Raw genomic sequence first — 16,614 nt, forward strand, 5'->3', positions numbered from 1 at the left:
AGGAGAATAAGATATAAACGTGTATCACTGATGTAAACGTATTAAGTGCAGGCCATTAAGGGTGCTCCAGAAACAATCAGTTGTAAATGGCCTTAGTTACTTGAAAGCTTTCCTGTGTATGTGTGGGCCAGTCCATGGGGAATGGAGACTAGAGGTCTTACAGTGACATGTGACCATGTCACCTGATAATGAAATCCATCTTAAATCTGGTACTTTTCCATTTAGAAGGACTGGTGGGGACTCAGAGAGTCAAAGGATTCCCGCCTTGTGCCAAAGCTATAAAAAGGGGGTGAAGCAGGACAAAAGGGGCTGTCAGTCATGAGAAAACTCCTGCTTACCACCTGAGATGTCTGCTGGAACTAACAAGGACTGTACCAGGGAAAGGATTGGGCCCAGACTAGGAAGGAGTCTAGTCTGTAAAAGAAGCTTATTGGAACATCTCTGAGGGTGAGATATTACCTGTAATAGTTTCTTAACGTATTAGGCTTAGACATGCGTGTTTTGTTTTATTTTGCTTTGTGACTTACTTTGTTCTTGTCTGTTATTACTTGAAACCACGTTTTACTTAATAAAATCACTTCTGTTTATTAATAAACCCAGAGTAAGTCATTAATACCAGGGGGAGCAAACACCTGTGCATATCTATCAGTGTTATAGAGGGCAAACAATTTATTAGTTTACCCTGTATAAGCTTTATAAAGAGTAAACGGATTTATTTGGGGTTTGGATCCCATTGGGAATTGGGTGTCTGGGTGCTGGAGAGGTAACCTGCTGAGCTGTTTTTGGTTAAAGTCTGTAGCTTTGGGGGCATGGCCCAGACCCTGAGTCTGTGTTGCAGCAGGCTAGCATGTCTGGCTCAAAAAGGCAGGGCTCAGAGGTAATTTCAGCACATCAGGTGACAGTCCCAAGGGGGTCTCTGTGACCAAACCCGTCACACATGTAACCACTCCTTCCACCCTTCCATTGTTCACTCAGAAACAAAACATGCCTCTGTGAAATAAAGATATCCAACTGGGATGGTGTCACAGGATGGCTGGGGCCCTGTGATTAAAAATGGATCCAGCTCCCCTGTTCTAGAGAAGGTGCTCACAGTCGAGCCAGTTAAGGGGACTGGGCTGCACCTAGACGATAGCAGTCAGAGGGAGCTCATTGAAGACAGAGCTACAAGGAACTGTGCAGTAAAGATGCAAGGAGAGATGGTCTCTGAAGAAGGGACTGCGGCTCGTTAAGAAGACCCAGATGGAAGGTATGTTTATCCTTTGGAGAAGGCAGGCCGGGCTTTGCATCTTCTCCAGCTGCTTAGACAGCAGAAAGAGACAGTGCCTTGGGGGCTTTCCCCAGTTTAAGACTGGGTTGAAGATTTTTTTGTTTAGGTTTTTTTATTATTAATACAAAACTCCAGACCCAAGAAGGACTGCGAGTGGATAAGCAAAACTGCAGGCAGTTCTATTTAAGGAGCCCTGAAGAAGGGAAAACTGAAGCAGACACTGTAGAGGCACTCCTGGCCACGAGAGGGTGCTTGGGTGGTGGCCACCATGTTAAAGATGGCACCAGAACAGACTAACATTAGTGCTAAAGGAACCACATATCCATAATTCTTGCCACTGCTGCCTATTGATGAGATACTGCAAAATTTGAAGACTCACTGAAATTTAGGCAGATCCATCTCCTAGATACTTGTAGTTCTTTTTTTATCCATTTAGATGCTGCTTCAATTACTGTCTTTTCTCTGAAATGGAGGTTCATGCAGCAGCATCCTCTCATTACTCTATGCTAGGGGCCTTTATAAGTGGTGCTTGAATTGAGGAGTTAAATGCATGCAGGTCTGTATGCATATGTACTTGGTTGATTTCACATAGGCTGTGGAAGGGTTGCTTGCCTTCTCTAACCTTGACATATTCCAGATATGACCATCAGCAAGCATCACATAGAAACATAACACATCTACAATAGAACTATTGTGGAGGCAAGTGCCTCAGTTTTTATTCTCATACTCAGAAAAGTGAACACACTCATTTTATCACTCAAGGAAGGAGGTTAGCAATAGTGGTTTTTGCTCCACATGGTGGTCTACTGCTGGACACCACTAATCTTGGCAGATCCTTCTTTTAGTGAGAGGCATGATGATGTGGCCCTCAAGAGCAGTGTGTGCATAAATTCAGACCTTGGGTTCTCTATCTCTCCAATATATGTCACCTTGGATTGACAGGCTATCCCAAATCTCACCTAGAAAGTAACTAGTTAATTTGGCAGGGCTTTATGTCAGAATCATTGCCATCCACAGGATAAGCTTCAGTTCTGCCAGCAGTCATTTCTATCTATGTAGAAGTGAAATATTTTCCAACAGCTGATTCATTAACATTTCATCCTGCATGATACCAAATTCATAAGTGAGAATTCTTCTCTTAAGACATGTATACAACTGCCTACAGTCCTATTTATAGGATGTCCTCTACTTCTGAATGTAACATTCGGTAACAATATTAATGGCTACTTGGCAGTTCTGCTGATGTTTTCAATGTAACTGCATATTCTGTGTTGGTCTTTGTAGCTACAGATGGGTCAGTGTTCAGTTAAATCTTTGTCCTCAGCCCCTAGGTGATGCAGTAGAATAGCTTTTCATCTCTGCTAAGTATTCAACTCTTGCATTTGCTATTAATACGGATTCTAACCCTCCAGGATTGGCCGGGAGTCTCCAGGAATTACAAATTAATTTTTAATTAAAGATTGTCATGTGATGAAATCTCCAGGAATACATCCAACCAAAATTGGCAACCCTAGCTATTAAACATCCTTAAATCAACTCTTACTATTGCCTCCACAGCATAGCTGGAATTCCCATTGGAGACAAAAAAGCAGTTACAAGTGCAATGGAATTAGAGAGGGGCAAGAATCAAGACTCCTGCTCTGAAAGTACACAAGCTTTGGGAACAGTTTGGATGTGGATCAGAATATTAGCTCTAAATAGAATTCACCTTTTGAATATAACCAATGTAAATAAAACCCATGTCCCTAGAGTCACTGGATCCCTTAAAGCACTTTAACAAAAATGTCTGTTATTATTAGTGCTACAGAGCAACAGGAAGTTCTTCTCTAACCTAGGAAGTGAAGACTAAAATCATATAGCCACACCCTGCTGCAATATATCATGCACTCAGAAACAACATGGTCAAGCCCTACTGTTTTTGCTCCCCTCCCCCGTGACATATTCCATCTCCAAAGTAAGAGTACTACTGAGTAGGGTGGCTCAAGGGAGAAAGGCTGAAGTCTGTTAGCCTCATAATTGCCATTGATCCTCTTTATAGTCCAGCTTCCTTTTTTGCTTCCCACCTTTCTTTTGTTTGAGTCTTGCTTCTGAGCTTGACCAAACAGCTTTCTGACTATACAGTACTGCACTGGTTGGAAGGTGGGGGAAGGTGTCCTACAAGGTCTTTTCCAGCTCTCATTTCTATTATTTTCTATGTAGAGTGTCAGCTTTTCTGTGCAGAGACTCTCTTCTACAGCAATGAACATAGTGTTAACATTTAACAAGAGGATTATAATCATTAGATGGTCATGCATTTATTGGAAATAGAAAAAAATTCATGTAGTCCTTAAATTGCATCAGCACTCCCAATACTGGACTGTACAAACAAGATTGAAGGGTTATGGATAGCTAGTCTGTCCGTGACTTCCATATCCACTTTGTCTTCTTAATTGCTAGTGCTGCAAACTCAAGCTGGGATTAGAAAGTTATATTGTGTTCTTCCTCCAGTCAGAACTTAGTTTATCATTTTGTGGATGGCATGTGAGGCAGAATAGAACTCAGCCTGCTCTTTGATAGCTGCTCTGGCTCTGCAGCCAGGGCCAGCTCCAGGGTTTTGGCCGTCCCAAGCAGCCAAACAAAAAACAAAACAAAAAAAGCCACGATCGCGATCTGCAGCGACAATTCGGTGGGAGGTCCTTCGCTCCGAGCAGGAGTCAGGGACCATCCGCCGAATTGCCACCGAACAGCTGGACGTGCCGCCCCTCTCCGAAGTGGCCGCCCCAAGCACCTGCTTGGTAAGCTGGTGCCTGGAGCCGGCCCTGGCACCAGCACAGCAAGCACGTGCCTGCGGTGGCAAGCCGAGGGGGGCGGCATGTCGGTCGCTGTGAGGGCGACAGTCAGGTGGCCTTCGGCCACGTGCCTGCGGGAGGTCTGCCAGTCCCACGGTTTCGGCGGCAATTCGGCGGCAAGTACGCCGAAGCTGCGGGACCGGCAGACCCCCTGCAGAAACGCTACCAAATCCGCGCGACTGCAAGCCGCCCGCAGGAGTGTCGCCGAGGCCCACCTGACTGCCATGCTTGGGGCGGCAAAAAACATAGAGCCGCCCCTGTCTGCAGCATAAACATTAATCAATACTTGTATTCAATAATATGCAGAAATGGCTCAAATGAACACGTAATGCAGATCTCCTGAGTAGGGAGGGCCCTTCTATATACTGTAGTTTCTTCTAAGACTGTTCACCGCTCTTCAAAACCTCTTACCCCAAATACAGAAATGTCTGCTTGAATCATAAGTGACTTGCTGGCTCCATTTATCAGCATGGAAGGCTTTACTCTACCAATTCCACTCACCAGTGAATCAACAATGAACCTTGACAGAGGGCTGGTTTCAGGGAGCGAACTGAATAAGAGAAATTAAAAGTGTGAACAACATAACAGGCTGCTGACATGGTGAAAGCCTTCAAATGAAGATGTGTTATTCTGTTCCTTTGGCTGGGCAGACATATGGAAACTTTTCCCGACCCTTTAACACAGGGACAACACAAATCTCTTTTTTTTTTTAATTGGTGGAAATGTCAGTCACTATCCAGAAGCAACAACAACACACAATGATATGGAATGATGCACAGATTGGTTGGCCCCAGTAACAAAGTTAAACACCTTCATTGTGCAGAAAATGCTTTATGGGACAACTTTTCCAGTTCATTTCTATTCTTCCTACCAACAGTGATCTAATACAAAGTACTTAGCTCCAGGATTTGGACAGACTCAGTAACCTCTCTTTCAGTTTTAGGGTAATACTTAAACTATGGAAAATTGGGAAATATTTGTATAAATGTCATATGCCCCTCAGTGTGTGTGTGTGATATTACTTTGCCTGAAAGCATAATTAGATCAATAATTAGATTTGCCAGAAGCTGGGAATGGGCTACAGGGGATGGATCACTTGATGATTACCTGTTCTGTTCATTCCCTCTGGGGCACCTGGCACTGGCCACTGTCGGAAGACAGGATACTGGGCTAGATGGAAACTTTGGTCTGACCCAATATGGCTGTTCTTATGTTCTAAAAAGGTTAAAGAAACCAGGCAGAAAAGGTAAAAGCACAGTGACCTAGATAAGGAGTGTCCCCTCAAACACAGTAGCCAGGTTTACAGCCATGAGGAGTCCTCAGCCCCAACCCTGGCAACAGGGCTGTTTGCCAAGGCTGAGAATCTGAAGAGATCAAAAGACACTGGTCACTGAAAGGACCTACCCTACAGAAAAAGAGGAAGTTGTCTCTGGCTGCAGACTGACACAGAAACACTGACTGTGAATTAGGGGTTTGCAGTGGGGAAGCTGTAACTTGGTCACCAAGAGAAAGGAGTATACAAAGGCTAAGTCAGCTCTACCCAGGGGCCTGAAGGGGTCACCAAGTGTAGGAAAGCATTTCTATTCATTTTAAATCCATTTCTTGAGGGCTGTGTACTTTTTTGCATATAAATCATACTTCGTTTTGAAGAATCTGCTTCTTTGCTCCTTCATACTGTTACTGTCCATGGGTTCCTGAAGGGAACTCATGCAGGTGCCAAGTCTATTGGGCCTGCTGTATCATGGTTGGCAACTAGGGTGGTGTAACCAAATGTCCAGTTGGATCACAGGGTCCCACCCCAAAGAGAAGTAGAGGCATGGGCCTGCCACTTGAAAGGGGACTGAAAAGTGTCTCTGAAGGGGCAGCCTACCCAAAGACTGTGGCATAACCATTGAAAAGAAATTAGTACAAATTCAACAATTACTTAAAACGTTCTCTGGGTCCTGTGAGTCCCTTTTAAAAGTCTCACAGTGTTGCTGAAACATGCAATATTTCAGAACCCCTGTGTTTTAACTGCAATATTTTTCTAAGTTCTTTTTGATGCTTCCAGCCATACATACAGAGTATGTCACAAAGAGAACAGCTTCTTCTGTTAGCCATCAGCAGTAAACATCCATTAAGCAAGTGCTACTCATTCATAAGATGAAGAAAAGTTGTAGGTTTTGATTGGGGGGGGGGGAGGGCTCAGTATGCAGCATCAAAGAGAGACTCACTACAAAAATGTTAAAGAAGGAAAGGGGACTTTAGGTGGGTTTCCCCAATTTTGGAGCCTACTCTTACTATTCGTGTATTCTATTTCTCTACCCATTATCCCATTTAAAAGTAATAATAGAGTAAGCACCATAAGCTCTTTCCCTTTTCCCACTCAGGCAAAGGGGGGCACCTCATTCTCCACTGGTCCACATTAAGACTTTAGAATTAAAAACAATTTGAAGATTTTCTACTCTCCTGCTGAATAGCTCACACTGATGATTCTCCTCCAATGATGCTTGGAAGAGGCAAGTTAGGAACTACTTCTTTGATATCTTGCTGCCAATTGAATTCAGTGCTGTATTATAATTGTAACTCCCTCTAGATGCAGCATGAATCCATTTCAATCTAACCAACACTGGCAATTTATTGGGACCAGTTTTATTCATGGTATGGCAGCAATATCTTGAATAGTGGGATAGAAAGCTAGAATCACACCCAAGCCATCCAGTGGCGGCAGCTAGCCATAAATATGTTGAGTTTGATTTATGGTGATTTGAAAGAGATACAAGCAAATAATTCTTTATAAACTCTATCCTCATCCCAGGATAATCTCAATATCCTGCCATTCTGCAATTTTAGTACAATCACAGCTCAGCATCATCTCATCCTCTAAACTCTAAGCACTGCACTGCCATTTGGAAAGCTAAGAAAGCCACACATTGGGTTAGAACTCCCAGCAGAAGATGAAAGCTGTGAGACAACATCAGAATGGCTTATAAAGTAGAATAATTCACAAGGGGCCTGATTCTGATCTCATTTACACCAGTGTAAAGGAGTTAATGCTACTAAAGTCACGGGAGTTACATCAGTGTAACACCAGTGAGCGAGGAGACGGCAGCCCAAGCCTGGCACAGGAAGCCATTTTATTCTGCTTAAAACCTCTGTGCTTGCAGTTGGTATGTGCTGTTTTTTTTTTCTTTGCTACTTTGACATACTGGTATTTCTATAATTGTTCCACCCCCCCCCCACCCCCCAGTTATCAGTCATGTGGACTTTGGAAACCCTAAAGGCAGAAATTCCAATATCAAACCACTCTAAGGTTAGCTTCTCAGCCCCTGGCACGTACACCCATATATGACATATAGCTGTTAGATTTCCTCAGGTTCTCATGCAATTCAAATTTTCATATTGTTACAGTTTCCTGGTTTATTCTGCTTTGTGTGGCTTGTTTTGCAGAAGAATTTTGCAGCAGTGCATCTGGGGTGCTAGCCCTTGTGCCCTGTAGCTGCAGTACCCCGCAGGCAAGACAATAGATGGACAACCCACATCAGTGACTGGATCCCCAGAGACCATAAGCAACTGCTTGGCAGAACAAAAACACGCTGGGCTGATCCCATGACAAAACTTTGACCAGAAATGGAAAGAACATGCTCACAAGAAAACAGAATGGTATTGCGTTGACTTGCGTTCATGGAGGAACGGACAAGAACAAGCCAGACAAAGGTGACAACGGTGATATCATTACAGCATTCAGTTTGAACACCAGACCAGTACAACTCTTCTCCATAATAGTAAAATGCCTTTTATGACCCAACATCAAAGTGGGATTACATTCTGAACGGCTTATAGGGGCAGCATACTATGCTAGTGATATCTGACCCTTTTTTGCTGAACCAATGATCTACAAAGGTGGCTGAAGGGTTTGAATACTCAACCCTGATTATTTGTTTTGGGAAATGCTTACTTCCATTGGGTTATTGACAATTCTATTTTGAGCACCATCCAGGTCAATTTCCTTCTTAACAGGTTCCCCCTCTTCTCTTTTTTACTTGGCCCCATTTCATTGCTAGGTCCCCATTGCATCTCTTACAGCATACCTTAGACAGTGAAAACTCCTGGTACTTTTAATCTCCAGATATTTGAAAAGTACCAGTCCCTCAACGTCACTCAATATCTGCCAGCCAGGGTTTGAACCTGGCAGATTCTCTCCTGACCTGAGTCTATACCAGGTTAGCAGCAGTCTATATAATAATTTCATAGTATGGTGTAAGAACAGGCATGGAGGTAGAAATATACTTCAGAGATTGAGTTATTTATCAAAATATTATAAGGATGTATTTGAAAGGAAAGAAGGATCTCATTTGGAGACTGGTTACTGTTAACACAGATTAAAATTGATGAGGGCATGTATTTCATTTGAGTGCATGGTTTTACCAAACTGCTTTACTTGAGGGCACTTTAATGTATTAATATAAACAGCAGAAGAAAAGAGATCACTATATTAAAAATTCTAGTCTGAGTTCATTAGGAATTTCATGCTCCTCTGTGACTATCAGACCAGCTTTATTTGAAGTGTTTGAATATGGATGTAGCATCCTAACTTTAGGCACCCATCTTTAATTTTGACTTTTCTGTCACTATCTCAGGAAGAAAGGGAAAGACGTATGATTTGAAAACCCAAATGTCAACACAAAAATAGGATGCTGCTGCTGCTGCAGTATGGAAGAGCTCTTAGGTCCCAGTGTTACACCAGACTTAAATAGGGACATACCAGGAAAATAGACAATACTACAATATATTGCCACATTCACCTTACATGTATATGTGGCACCTGAGAAGTTTAATTAATAGGATGCTTCTAAAACCTTCTTCATGGCAACTAAAGCAACTGGCCAGTTATTTTTGAAAGCTGGGGCTACAGATTTCTAATATTTTTTAGTCTGGCACACCTGAAAGCCTCTCAGCTGTTCTGTTTGATTTGATACTGTCTATACCTAAAAGGAGAGAGAGGGATTTTGCATCTATTTAGTAAGTGTTTTCCCCTATGCATTCTTACTTTTACACCATTCTTGTGTGTGCACTACACAGGGGAGAAATCCTGAAAGATGGCACACGCAAGCCTCTCAACCTCCACACCTCTCCCAGCAAGACAAGTTTTATAACAGAAATCTTCTGTTAATACATTAAAGCATCTGTATCCGCTTATGACAATTTACATAAGTGATCACGACTTCCAAAAATAAAACACTGAAAGCAATGAAGAGCAAGCAGATTCATGTGCACAAGTGCAGTTAACAGTTAATGGAGTTGGCACCTATAAAATATTTATTATATTAATCAACTATTCTCATCATGTTAATTCTCAATGATTACATTAGGCAATGCCCTGTGTAATTGTAACTGTTATAAGGCTAATATTTAAAGGCCTCTTTTACCTCTGACAGTGGCACAAATAAACCTTTCAGAGCTGCAGAATCATAGGTAATAGCCATCACTGGACAGTGAAATAGCAAAGCTTGGATCCCACCTAACACCATAAGAATTTTACTCAAATATTTACATAAAACTCAATGAGTGAAGTTCACCCCTGTGGAGAAGGTCAATGCAAGCCTCATACATCTCCTATACTTCCTCAAATATGAGTGAGTCAGAGTATTTTGACCTTACACATACCATTCTCTCATAAATTAAAAGGAACAGGAGATGTCACTCTCCCAGAAAGGGAAAAGATCAAAAGAACTGCAAGGAGGTGTGTGTATATGTCAAGGAGAAAAAAAATTACATGAAGTAGCTAGTCACGGAACCAAGAGAAAATTTCACAAGCTGCATACCAACATAGTGAAGGAAATTTTCAGATGGGCTGAGCCCTGGTCACAATCTTTGCTGGTGCAACTTGCAGTTGCAAGTGTGCTTGAATTTTCTTAAAATGTAAAATGTATTGCATGCAGAACTCTAAGCACAAGCACTTCTAATGACCTGACCCCTACCCACAACCAAGGAGTTGAATGTAAAGCACTGAGATCTATTTTACAGCACCCTCTTCCTGCTGGAGCCAGGTTTGCTCTTGCTGAGCCAGCTCCTTCTCTGGGGAAATTCTGCCTGGAGCCCTCTCACAGAATCCAGGGATCCATTAATTCCTCCCCCCTTTTATTTCAAGCCTTTTTAAGAAAACAAGATCAAAGCTTCATAGACTCTTCCCTCAAAGTCTGTACAGGGTAAGTCATCCCTTCCTCAAATCTGTCCTTCACCCCTCTAAGTACATCAACCCAAAACTTCTTGGCTCTTGCCTCAGAGCCTTAGTAATAACAGGACTTCCCACAGTCTCCCTTCTGCCCATTTGTTTCTTGGAGCAGTTCCGTGTTGTGATTGCTCTAGCCACAGCCCATTGGGCCCACAGCTTTCTAGCAGCTATTCCAACTCCCCCCTCTGTTTCATGCTGCCTTCTTTTATGAGGATCAGCCAATTAAGTTGCGGGTCTTTTTCCCAGGTGCAGTTGCAGGGCTCATCAGCCAGCCAGCCAACTGCTGGCCTCTGACCCCAGAGGAATGGTAACCTTCCCAGAGCTGCTGCTCAGATTATTGTGTGGGACAAAGCTATAGGTTCAAAAAGCGGCAGATACAAACTGTATAGATGCAAGTTTTCACTTAATAAAGAAGTGGCTGACTTTTAGAAAATTAGAGCTACTAAGTAAATTAAAAAAGAGGGATTTTATATTAACAAATACACTGTGTTTGGTGTTTTTGTTATTAATTATTATTTTATTATTATTATTAGTTTGCAGTAAAATAGCACCAAAGGGCCACAAAGCTGGAAGATATAATTTCCTGCTTAAGGAAACATGCCTGTGGTAGCTCTGATGAGCTGTAGCACCAAAAACAGAAGTGTAGCTGTGGTGGGAGGGGCCAGCTGCCTCAAATATGATCCCATCCAAGATACTAGGTATGTACTTTGGGTGGCTAGACCCTCCTGCTGGTCCTTCCGCCCTGCAGCTACACTATTTTTAGCACAGTAGCTCAATCAGAGCTAGCATGAGTATGTTTATTCCAGCTGGAATTTATACCTTCCAGCTCCAGATCAGACATACCCTAAGAGATTATTCTTGCCCCAAAGAGTTCACAATCTAAATAGACAAAAGGACATAAGGAATAGGGGGAAGGATATAATCTATAAGTGGAGTGAACAGTATGATGGTTTGCAAATATCCATCTAATTTAATGAGCTGATTGTTGTTACATCTAAGTCTTTTGCCTGACTAGTGGAAAGTATTTTTAATGTTTATTATAATTATTACACTCTTTTGGGATGCTACTGATAGTGTTTTTATTTACCGTATATTTATTTCAAATCTATACCCAATGGAGTCAAAATCTGCTCCAAGATAGGCATATGCAACTTACACTGACCTCAAACTTCTTTCCAGCAAATTTTTGCCACCAGCCATATGCAAAAAATAGGTAAGAGCCTGGGGGAGAGGGGGGAGAAATCCTTAAATTGCACCCTGAAAGTTTGTCCCTTAACTGTACCATTGCACACTGAAAGACCTAAGAGGTTTACCATTTCACTGAAGTCTGGTCTACAGAGGGTCCCAGTTTGGTAATAAGCAGCATTTGCTGCTACATCTTTCCCCAGTCACTAACCACTTCAAAGGAGATATTTGTATGCCAGTGGCTAATTCTGCTTCCATGTCTCCTGCAGGGCCCTGCTTCCATGTCTTCCTTCACGATTTCCTACTTTTGGTTGCTATTCCAGAAGGTTCATTTCTCTGCAGCTTCTCAGAAGGGAATAATCCTCAAAGTTGTTGCCTCATGAAGCTTGTGGGGAACACAAGATATCAAGTATAGATTGGTTACAACTTTGTATGCCTGTGGCTAATTCTGCTTCTATGTCTGCAGCAGGGCCCTGCTTCCATGTCTCCCTTCACGATTTCCTACTTTTGGCTGCTATTCCAGATGGTTAATTTCTCTGCAGCCTCTCAGAAGGGAATAATCCTCAAAGTTGTTGCCTCATGAAGCTTGTGGGGAACACAAGATATCAAGTGTAGTTTGGTTATGACTTTCAGATGTTTGGATGCCTAAAGTGTATCCAAATGATCTGAATCTTTAAGGCCTGATCAGGTTTGTTTCCTGGGGGAAAATTTTGTTTCTCGAGGTCTTCTTGGATCTCCTGATGTTCTGAACACTCAGATGACAGAAGTGGCCAACAGTCTATCTGCACTGGGCAAGAAGGACATATCTTTCCCTTTCAGATGGGAACCTCACCAGTTACTCCTACCTTTTTCACATCAAGACTGGATTACTACAGTGCAACACCTGAAGACAAATTAAAAACCTCAACTAGTACAGAACATGGCTTCTGGCTTTGCCTAGTGGTGTTTCTCTCAGGGAGCACATTACGCTTAGGCTTTTTGATCTATACTGGCTTTGAGTTTGTTTTCATGTGCAATTCAATGATTTTCATGATTTTGATCATGGAACCCCTAAATGGTTCGGGGTCTCTGTTACCTTAGAGATCTCAGCCAACATTTAAAAATAATGACTAGTGATTTTGGGTGTCCAACTTGAGGCACCTTAAAGGAGCCTTATTTTTATAGAGGGGTGCTCAGCCCCTTCAAAGAGGTCTCAAGTTGGGCACCCAAAATCACTACTTCTGTGGAAAATCGTGGCCCTCCTTTCCACTTCTGTGACACTATGTGCAGTGAGCCTTCAAGAAGTGCAGCATATAAACTGATCCTATGTTTCTAAAGAAAGGGACTAATACTGCTAGACTACATGTTTTTACTGTTTGCACCACAGGATCAGCATGTCCTTTTCTCACAACACATACTAAAGACAGTCATTATGTTCCAGAAACCATTAACAAGAGTATAATAATGGGAAGTCCACAGTCAGGATTTTGTGTTTAAATTCCTATTTTATGCAAAAATTGAAAAAAGTATCGTGAGCAGGAACGAAATTATAGATAATTTGTCTATTACTAAAAATAAGTACTGCTCTCTTAGTAAGGAGAGACCTTCAATTTTAGGTACAAGTTAAGAATGAAACAGGTCTGGTTTATTGCTTTCCCCTTCAGAGCCAAGATAAATCTCTCCCTTTCTCCCTGCCTTTCAATAAAGCGAGACAGCATGACTCCTTCTGACAGCTCTGAAAATGTATTACAGACTTGACACACGTTGATGGAACACACATTAAAAAAAATTAGGGCACTGATCTTATTTTGCTGCTTTTAATAGAGTTTAAAATTGCAATGTGTCTAAAAAGGTTTATTCTTAGTATACATAAAAAGTTTAAAGGTGACAGAGGAAGGTGTCAGCTGCAGATTTCTGGAGGGTCAACTCAGAGTAACTCCTGGCCTGTGGGACAGTGCTGTGGTGATAAACACACCAAAGCCTCTGATGACCCAAGAGATGATCATGATGACTCACTTAAAGTAAAATGAAACCTCTGAAGAAATAAGATGTATATGGTCTTCATGTAGGAGATAAACCAAGTCTGACCTTCTGATAGAGTATTTATTTATCTATCTATCTACATTCACTACTTTCCAGCTGGTTTTACTGCAATTCCTCCACAATCTCAGGATCTACATTTTGTTTGCAACAACTTGAGTTGTTGTCAATCATGTAATGACGACTTACTGAGAACAGAAGTCCTCCCACCTGGGTCACTGGAGTGACACAAAATGTGCTTTAAAGTGGCAGCTGAGGATTCCTCCAGGTGGATGAATCTTTGAGTGGTGTAAAAATGCTGTACATGTCTCACTCCCTCTGCAGTGTAGATGGCATGATGAGGATGGGTGGTGGGCCAGAGGCCAATGTCCTCTTAGGATCCTGGAACAGTAGAATGGATCATAAAGAAGATGTTTCTATTGGTGTAAATTAGAACAGCCCTTAGGCTGCACTAATTTATCATGGGAGCTAAATCAGGCTCATGATGATCCTGGTATTATGGTGGATAGAGAGGTGTCATTACACCATCTTTGCTTCCTTATACTTCAGGTGTGCCAACCTCCGCTCTAGAAAACCTGAGGATTGAGTGTATATATTGTCCAGGCCCCACTGTGACAGTATATAGGCACTTCACAAACACAGAGATAGACATGGCCGTGCCCAAAGAGTTTCCAAAGCCTTCCTCTGTCGTGTCTGATCATGGGCCAGTGGTATAAATCAGAGTAATATGAAGAATTATCTTAAATTTCACTACAAGATACCTGCTTTAAATTGCTCAAAATTGTTTGCGGTACATCTCCAAAACCTAATAAAAGCTCACTGAAAAACAGAGATGTGTCCGGTCACTAAACACATTCCTCTCAAGCAAAGCTTCTTTTGCCTCTCAGTCACACACACAGACACATACAGATGCTTTCATTAGCATCATCATCATCTGAGTAGTTTGCTTTTTTGCTTCTAGCGTCTCATACTGAGCCCTAATCTATGTTCTGTGGTGGAGAGAGCGGAAGGAAGGCATGTTAGTCCAGCAACAGCAGAGCAGGTTGTCAGCTGGACAAAGGAGAAAATGGGAGTAAAGAAATGGAGGTGAAATTGGGGAGAGCAAGCAAGGGGAAAAGAGAAAAAATGTAGTAAGACATGCCCCTAACATCACCATTTTCCTTGTATGTTGCTTGTCTATCGGTGGTTGTATGCCTTGCCTATTTAGACTGTAAGCTCTTCCGGATAGGGACTGTGTCATCAGCTATGTTTGTACAGTGCCTAGCACACTTTAGACACCAGCATAACAAAATAAAATTATTATTATTATTATTTTATTATAGTATCAATACTCAGTAATACCTATTGGTAGTAACTTTTTAAAAAGAAACAGGAACTCAATATCATTCAATAGCGTTTACCCTGCATTCAAGGACATTTGCAAGAGGGACATGAAAACTTTTAACATTGACACTGCAGCAAGCAACAGGATACACTGGAGGACTGCATTGCAGAAGACAAAGAGGCTGAAGGGAGGTGGTTGAGAGAGAGGAAATGAAGAGAGCAAAGAGGAAAGTGCAGTAGGCCTCAAGTGCTAGTAGTGTGCTGGCTTCATCCTCTGGCCCTTCACCTTACGCCTGCATTATCTGTGGCAAAGGCTGTCACTCAGGAATTTGAGAGAGAACACGGGTGAGGTAATATCTTTTATTGGACCAACTTCTGTTGCTGCAAGAGACAAGCTTTTGAGCCACACAGAGCTCTTCTTCAGGTCTGCAAGATGAACTGGATTTTTTAGCCACTCATGAATGACACACAGTAACTGAACCGCTTTGGCACTTACACCGTCATCTTTCAAGACGAAAGTCTGCCATTATTATCCTGCAGGACAGGAGATCCCCCGTGGGAAAGGAGGAATTTAAAGGCTCTACTTATAACCAAAGGATGAAACTTCTGCCTCAACTCTGAATTTCCTTGCCTTTCTGAGTTTGTCAGACCACTAAATGTGATTTGAATATTATATGTTTAGTTTCCTATTGATTTAGTCTTTCATAGTTTAAGAGAGACAAGAAAATAAAGAAGGGAAGAAACATTCCTCTGAGAGGTGAGAGAATTAAATGATACCACTTATCATGTGCAGCACACACATGCTTAAGAGGTTATGTTCAATAGGTTATATTTGCTATGTGTTGGTATCCACCCTACATTTTGTTCTTTACTACAATAGATTGGATAGATGAAATAGATTATCTTGGAATGAGCATAAAGGACTGTAGAACAATTTAATTGCTTTTTATAAAATTGGTGAAGCACATTAGCTTTGCATACTGTGCCATGGTTTACTTGTGAATTATGCTGATATTTAATTGAACTGTAATTAAATTACTTTACCACAAACAGTTTTGTTCAAGTTTTGAGACAAACTTTTGTTCAATCAGTTTTGTTTGGCTCAGTCTTCTTGTACAGATTTTTTTTTTGTGGGGGGGGGGGAGGGAAGCAGAGGGAGAAGGAGGGTTAAGCAAGAGGGTTTGCAGATGAAACTCAGATATGAAAACCATCTGATGTGGCAAAAGTTAGATACAAATAAATCAAATGTTTAGTTTTTTTCAAGACACAAGTGCAACATAACCTTTTCCCAGTTTTGTCAGTAGTGACAGGTTTTCCCCCTATACAGCTTTCTCCTTTGGGTCAAATTCTGCTCTCCTTTTCACCTGTGCAACCCCTTAATGCCAGTAGGGTTGCACAGGGGTAAGGATCTGATCCAAAGCTGACTGAAGTCAGTGGGCATCTTTTGCTATCTTTGAACATCAGATCATACCCTAATTAAGAAGTGAATTTCCACTGTGTCTACCTTTTGGAACACAAAAGATTATATATAAAGTGTGTGTGTATTTCTAAATATACACATCATGCACAGAACTGAGCATGCAAAAATGGAAGTCAAGTTGAAGCCTGGATAAAAATTGGGCCCTAAATATTATAACACAGGTTAGTTGATTTCTATTACATATTCAAGAGAAATATCAGACTTCTCCAAGGTGTGCAATAGAATCATCTGATGTGCAGAATATGATCAGTGCTGTGTGATGGTACTTAAAAATGTTTACTTCTTTTGCTGATACTTG

At 41.7% G+C, this 16,614-nt stretch overlaps 1 protein-coding gene and 1 long non-coding RNA gene across 2 annotated transcripts in view; one reads left to right on the forward strand and one right to left on the reverse strand.

Moving 5' to 3' along the window:
- Positions 1–16,614, reverse strand: part of SLC35F1 (solute carrier family 35 member F1) — a 379,360-nt gene that overhangs the window by 140,607 nt on the left and 222,139 nt on the right. The gene's annotated exons all lie outside the window — the stretch shown is intronic.
- Positions 15,092–16,614, forward strand: part of LOC117874994 — a 56,648-nt gene continuing 55,125 nt past the window's right edge. Inside the window, exon 1 of the long non-coding RNA XR_004645162.1 lies at positions 15,092–15,593. This is a non-coding gene — a long non-coding RNA (uncharacterized LOC117874994). The remainder of the gene's footprint in view (positions 15,594–16,614) is intronic.

This window comes from Trachemys scripta, chromosome 3 (genome assembly GCF_013100865.1).
Source record: "Trachemys scripta elegans isolate TJP31775 chromosome 3, CAS_Tse_1.0, whole genome shotgun sequence".
In the NCBI taxonomy this organism is placed as follows: Eukaryota; Metazoa; Chordata; order Testudines; family Emydidae; genus Trachemys; species Trachemys scripta.